The 7,448-nt window shown below is 40.6% G+C and overlaps 1 long non-coding RNA gene across 1 annotated transcript in view; it reads left to right on the forward strand.

The window, feature by feature from the left end:
- Positions 1-274: 274 nt before the first annotated feature.
- Positions 275-7,448, forward strand: part of LOC104961967 (uncharacterized) — a 24,745-nt gene continuing 17,571 nt past the window's right edge. The window contains exon 1 of the long non-coding RNA XR_800159.1: positions 275-406. This is a non-coding gene — a long non-coding RNA (uncharacterized lncRNA). The remainder of the gene's footprint in view (positions 407-7,448) is intronic.

The raw sequence follows: 7,448 nt of genomic DNA on the forward strand, positions 1-7,448 counted from the left end.
CCGACACGCACGCAACCACGCACACACACACTGTCAAACTTGTCTTCCTTCCTGTGGAATGACAATGCTTCCTTGTTTACGCAGTTACCATAAAATCACAATCAGCCACAAGTCAACACTGACTGACTCCAAACAAGCTGGATTATTGCTCTAATTAAGCTTTAATAAGCCCTTATTAAACGGCCGCAGGCCTCGTTAGGCGATTCATTAAGTCGTTTCATCCTTTTATTCCTTCATTAAGTCTCTTTTCTTCTCTCCTTTCTTCTCAGGGAGTGTGGGAGTGGTGAGGTCTGGGAGATCATGACCTTAATTGTCTCCAAGACAGACGGTTTAATTAACACTGGAGGAATCCTCCCTGGTTCCAGACCCCTACAATGGGAATGTACAGGGGAATTGGATTGCCAAGGTAAGCTAATGTGTTTTTTTACTGGCAATATACACTAATAACCTTTTTAAATTACAGCCACTGTGTTCCCTGCATTTATGATGTAATTAGATGGTAATATTGAATGCATTAAAGCACATACAAATTATTAATAAACATGTGTTTTAGCAGTGTTTTAGGGAAATGTCTGATACCAGCGGTTTAATTAAATGTAAGAACATATCCTCTTGTGTTTTCTACCAGACAAAAACATTATGAATTAATAATTAAATGTGTAGATATAATGGCGCATTTACGCTGCAGGCCTCGCTCGGCCTGGTTAGGCCTTATTAGGCCCGGCTCACTTTAATGCTGCGCTCACATTACAGTTTAGGAACTGGGGTAGTATCTATAGTAACGCAATGTAGGCGGAGCCGTGACGTCATCTTCAATGAGCGCCCCAGAAAAACAACACAGCCGTTAGCTCTTAGCACTCAGAGCTCACAGCTCTTCATATCTGTTCAGAAACTAGACAAAAGTTAAACAATTACAAACCACAGACTGCCTGTGTCATGGCGAATACAGTCGCTGGTTTATTTATGTCTCTATAGGCCGTTGTTGTGAGTGTGGATGGTCGGAGCATATATAACGTTAGCTTAGCCAAGCTCCATTTAGAAAACACGCATTTTAAAAGGTTTTTCGCCTGCCGTCTGTCTGCAGACTTGTCAAAGCATTAATTCATGGTTTTTACTAACCGGTATCAGTATGTTGTTACTTCGGCATCATGAAACGTGCCAAGGCACACAGGGTTTACAATTAAATCACGGTAAAATATGTTCATCTTGTTGTAGTTGTAGCCCCCTTGACAGCGATTCTCTCTCTAGTTTAGCAAACTCAGCCCGACTCAGCCCTGTTTGTTGGCCTCGATAGAACCACGATTTAGTCGGGCCAGAGAAAAGGTGAAAAAGTAGCCCCGGGCCGGAACTAGGCCAAGTGTAAGCGCAACCAAAAACAGGCCCCGCACGGCTCGGCACGCTTAAAGCGAGCTCCGCGCTGTAGTGTGAATGCGCCATAAGGTGAACGGATAATGTGTAAGCAGAAGTGGATGATATAATCAATCAAAGTAACGGACAGAAGGAGAATTGCAACACATTGTTACTTCCTTCATGTTGCACCCAACTATGCACAGTTGTACACAGCTGTCACTGACATTCAAACTGCAACAGTTTAAAAAGTAACCGTGACACTACTTGTGTCTCGGTGGTTTACAGTTAGCAACAGGAAAAGTTGACCTATTGATTTCAGAAATCCAAAAAACCAAGTGTTTACTAGTGAAAAGTATTAAACACTTACCACTGATAATCATCGATAATCAAACCCAGAGATTGTAAGTTTGTGCATAAAAGGTTAAGATAATGTTGAAAGTGTCAAAATGCAATGTTTTTAGGCAGTTTTTGGCCTAATGGTATTTGGATTTTGCACTTTGCAATGAACTTTCACCACAGTATCCCCTTCAAACAGAAAGTATGTTCCAGGGCTCTTCACATTTTAAATAAAACCTAATGGGGATGTGGAGCACATAGTTGTCATGCACTTTTAGGTAGATCACAAATATTTTTTTTTTTTCAAGGTTAAATAAACAGAACTCCAACCTGTGACACACACACATTTACACAGACACATACACTGCATCCTCCAAACCCATTTCAAAGGCGGAATAAAACGGTTCCTTTAAAGAGGGCGATGCAAACGGTTAACCCTTAAGCTCCAAAGTCTAAGACGACAGTTAGTAACACCTGCATGTTTTGTCTGCTGTGTGGGAGGGACTTCCAACTCTGTGCGGAATATTTAGAGGTGCACAAACAGCACTTTTTCTTTTTTTACATGCCAAGAAACAACATCCAAGAGACTGTTTACTGTTAGCAGTGAAGACAGATAAACCCCAGGGAATATAACTGGAAACAGGTGTCTTAGTTCATACAACACGTACAGTATGATGCAGTTTATTATTAGATAAGGATTAGTATGAACATGATTTGCCTGGACATGAATAGTTCTGTCTCCTGAAGGTGAAAAAAACTGGTGAATAAAAAAAGAGATGAGGATGTCTTATGGCTGTGGATACAGGTGTGTATTAACACTTCAACCAGTAACACATAGAGACTGTGCCAAAAGTACCTATCTATTTTAACTGAAGAAGGTGTGCAAGTGTGATACAGGCAGAGAGAAATAAAGATCGTGTGTGTGTGTGTGTGTGTGTGTGTGTGTGTGTGTGTGTGTGTGTGTGTGTGTGTGTGTGTGTGTGTGTGTGTGTGTGTGTGTGGGGGGATGCCTTTGCATGTTTATTAGCAGTTTGGATCCTGCTGTGGAGACAGATGTTCATAGGTAGGCTTGGAGACGCGGTGTCAAAATTAATCCACTTGTATGTTTGTGTGTGTGAGGAGGAGAACTCTTTCACACAAAAAAGCTGTCCTTCACCTATCTGTTGTGTGTGTGTGTTCATGTATATGCGTGTGGATGTTCGGTTAAAATGTTGGCATGATTTAGTGCAGACAGGTAAGACATCAACCTTCAGCCATAAAGTGACTGAGCTTCCTGAAGCTTCAGCAGATGTTCAAACCCCAGGATTCACCCTCTGACTGTTTCGATATTTTCCTCTCTTCCTGTCATTGTTACGATAGCTCGCTCTATGGTCTATTTATTAGCTCTGCCAATGGTTAGGGTGGTTTATTTTTCAGTTTGTAAGCAGAATTACAGAAAAAAGAAAACTAATGTTCCATTTTTTGTGAAACTTGGTGAAAGGGCAGAGCGTGTGCCAAGGAAAAACCCATTACATTTTGGAACCAATCCGAATCATGGGGCGGATACACCCATTCATTTTCACTTATGGAAATGGCCTTGATGGAGGTCTGGGCTCTTCGATTGCCCTTCTACTTTTAATTGACTATAGGCCAATTTGTAGAAGACTACATACACTACACACACGTCACACACACGTCACACACACACACACACACACACACACACACACACACACACACACACACACACACACACACACACACACACACACACACACACACACACACACATCTCTTTACATACACACACATTACACAATTACAACCATAAAAAGCAGAAGCTCCAACTGTGTGTACCTTACAAAGGGGGAAATGAAACTTCAGTTGAAGCCAAATACATGCTTGTGTCAAAACACATCCAGCATGATGCAGCACACAAACTCAAATATCAGAGATACAAGCCATAATTGTTATGTGTTTTTCTTTAAAGCTTAACAAATCATTCCTACAGTAATATTTTATTCATAATACTTTTCATAATATTGCTTTTAATCGAATCTGGTAGGCTGTTATAATAATTACGTTTTGTGAAATGTGGGATAGTTTTACAATGCACATCCAACGTTGTTGCAAATGTTAAAATATAAAGGTTTCCAAAGAATACATAATATATACATAATTATAGTGGTTACTCTCAAGTCAAATGTTTCTCTGAAAGTAAGGGGTATAGGATTTGGACAAATGATGGACCCACTAGAACACATGTGTGTACTGAGCAGGCTGACCATGAGCTGTGTGTTCTAATTGGCTGTAATTGTGGCTGTAGTCTACTCAATGAAAGCAATCAAAGGCGAGCAATTACAAGCCATTGGTCACCAGCCTTGGGAGCAGAACTTCAGACCAATACACTCACAATCATACATACACGCACATACACACACACATTCACACGCACACACACACACACACACACACACACACACACACACACACACACACACACACACACACACACACACACACACACACACACACACACACACACACACACACACACACACACACACGAACATGCACACACACACACACACACATCCAGTCAGTCACCCACACATTTCCTGTGTGTTTCATGTAAGACGCTCTTTACTTCTTTCTCTTCTGTTTGGAGAGGAAGTGCGGGTCTAATGACTTTTCCTATGCGTCACAAACACTGCATGTGGGAGGCAGACAGCCGCACTGCACGTGTGTTCATGTGAGAGACTAATGTATAAATGTATGAGTTTTATGAAAAGCTTGATACATGCAGGTTTAGATATGTGTTACAGATTTCATGTGTATATGCAAGTTAGTGTTTTGGAGCAGACTTCGTATTTGTGTTTGAGAAAGTTATACATGTTCGTACACACTCAGCTGCTGTTAGTATTGTTGTACTGCGTATGAAAAACAATTCTGTCTCTGAGGAATTTTACACATATGCTAGTTTCACTTTATGCATTTAATATGAACTTGGGACACTGTATGTGATGGTAACAAAGCGTGTCTATACAGTACTGTGAGCAGTTTCTTTTTTTGATGGTTCCTCTTACTCAGTTCTGGTAAACACCGCTACCACTGAGACCTCACACAGTGTGTAGAACTCACTGTTTTTCGGTTTTTGTACAACTCAAACTCGCTACATCGGTTTTAATCAATATTTTATTTCTTCTGAGAATTACTGGACGGAGCTGAAGTTTCAGTCAAATTTGCTGCGGTATAATATCCTATATTTATGACTGTTGCTACTCCTACTGACGTTTGCATCAGTGTCCCATACTGTAGCATTATTTCTGAGTTTTCAAGGTGAATTATATCCCCCAAATCGACAGCAAGCTGTCAAAAAAGTAAGCTTTTCAAAACAAATGTTAAAAAGTTTGAGAAAGACTTTCTGGGCTTCAATTTGTATCTACTCAGGATACAAATGATAGAATAGGAAATAACATATTGCACCTTGTTTAAGACCTACAAAATGGCTAATAAATAGAAAATAATATAAATTATAAATGCTGTGTTTGAATATTCAGTATTAATGCCACAACCTCCAAAAAGCGTTCATAGTTAAATACATTCCGTGTATACTTGGCAATAAAACCCATGCAAAAGTTAGGGTTCAGTTGGATGTTCTCATAAACAATTTGTATGTCCTCATACAACAAATTTCCATTTATATCCTTTAAAATCTGCATAAGGAGGTCTGGGTAGATGGGTCAATCCAAAAACATCTGACTTTCTAGTTGTTGTGTCTCCTGTGTTGTGTCTCCTGCGTAACTAGAATATACGCTCCAGAATGATTTATTTAGTCATTCTAACCCAAATTATTCCAAACCAAACAAAACATTCTTCAGATTTCACAAATAATGTGGTCCACTGAAACAAGGCCCCTGACTAAATAATCATGCAACTAACATTTAGGTTTCAAATGTCTCAGGCAATGTTAAACAATAAAGCATCTGGCTCTGAACCACATTTTCAAAAAGTGTGAATGATTCTTCACGGGGGTTAGACCAGGATAGCTAATCCAGCCACGCTTGTTGGTTCCCCAGCTACAGCTGCAGTGAGTTTGCACAGTTCATCTGGGGCCACAGAGAAGTGTTCTGCTCAAAACGAGTTCCCATTCAAAGACCAAGGTTAGTGCTTAGCTATAAGCAAGGAACTATTGAAACATTATTTTGGGTGAAATGAAAAACAGAATCAAAAACAGTCTTTTGATTGGATCCTAGGCCTTTGCTGAACCCTTTTTCCAAACTCATCTCACTCTTTCTCTACCTTTGCTCCCTGATGCCAAATCCATCATTTCCCTCACTTTGTCTAGCCATGCCTAAGAGAGTGGGAGCGAATGAGCACCCACTCTCTTTTTGCCTTTCTTGTGTTTCTCCCTCTATTTCCTGCCCTTTTTTATCTGTCCCTCCTTGCCCCTTCCATCAGTCCATGCTGTCGTTTTTTATTCCCCAACTTTAGATCTGAAATGTTTTTGTTTCCCTTCTTGTTTCTTTTTCACATGGATTTCACTCTGATTGTTTACTATCCCTTTGTCTTCGTTTCTGTCTCTTCCGATTCCATCATCCAAACTAACCCTAATATGTGTTTGAAAGAGTCAAAGAGAGGGAAGGAAAAGGTGAACTATTTACAAACTAATCTTCTGTTATCGACACATTTGGATCTCTGCTTTGGCTAGTGTTTAGCAGTCCTTATGCTAAGCTAAGCCAACTATCTCTTGAATGTAGCTTTATATTGAGCATGCAGTTTTGAATTTGAAATCAATCCTCTCATGTTACTTTCATCAAGACAGAAGTAACGCATACAAAAAAAAATGCTATGCTAAATGTTATGTAAGTTACAATGTGCTTTTAAAGACGCTGAAAGGTATTCTCAATCAGGTATGGAAATATGTTAGCTTTTGCGTTGCGAGTAATTCCTGCATTAGTTACAGCAATGAAATGTAGGGGGTGACTTGACTTATGCCTTTTCACCAGACGCATGTAAAGGGAATTGCTTTCTCTTGCTCCCCCTCCTCTTTTGCTCTGTTGCACTCTTTAGCTCGCTTGCAGCTCCACATCATCAGCAGTGAGACTACTGTTGCAGATGAGTTCAGTTCAGTTGAGGTCAGACAGACAGTGTGTGCTGCCCCAGGGAGATACAGGCTGGCTACCAACCAGATAAGTTGGAGGAGTTATCCTGGTATTCCCCTCTCTAGCCATTATTACTGAGAGCTTGTTGCTCCCACTGAGTGTTAGAGGCAACAAAGTGCTCCTGGGAAACCATATCTGACCATTAGAGCAAATAATGACGATAACAAATGAAGTACAGTCTGACTCTCATTTCACTATCACTCCTTCTAAGCCTTCGTCTCATCTGCCACACACACACACACACACACACACACACACACACACACACACACACACACACACACACACACACACACACACACAGATTTGAAGGATTTATTTATGTCAGCATAATTTAAAGCGATAATCTCTGGTCTAGTGTATGAGGATCAGATACTGGTGCTGTTGGTGTTTTAGCAATGATGTGATGTGGTGCCTTGATGCCAGCCAATTTTGATTGGTGTATGCCTGTGTGCGCATGTGTTTGTTTAAACTCACTTGGCTTTCCCTGACAATTTAAATCTGAGTAAACAAGGAGCCAGCCAAATAACTGTGGAGTGAGAGAGGGCGAGAGAAAGGGGGGGAGAGAGAAAGAGAGAAGGGGAGAGAGAGAGAGGGGGAGAGAAAGAGAGAGGGGGA

The sequence above is a fragment of the Notothenia coriiceps genome, unplaced genomic scaffold (assembly GCF_000735185.1).
Source record: "Notothenia coriiceps isolate Sejong01 unplaced genomic scaffold, NC01 NC01_scaffold00034095, whole genome shotgun sequence".
NCBI classification, from domain to species: Eukaryota; Metazoa; Chordata; class Actinopteri; order Perciformes; family Nototheniidae; genus Notothenia; species Notothenia coriiceps.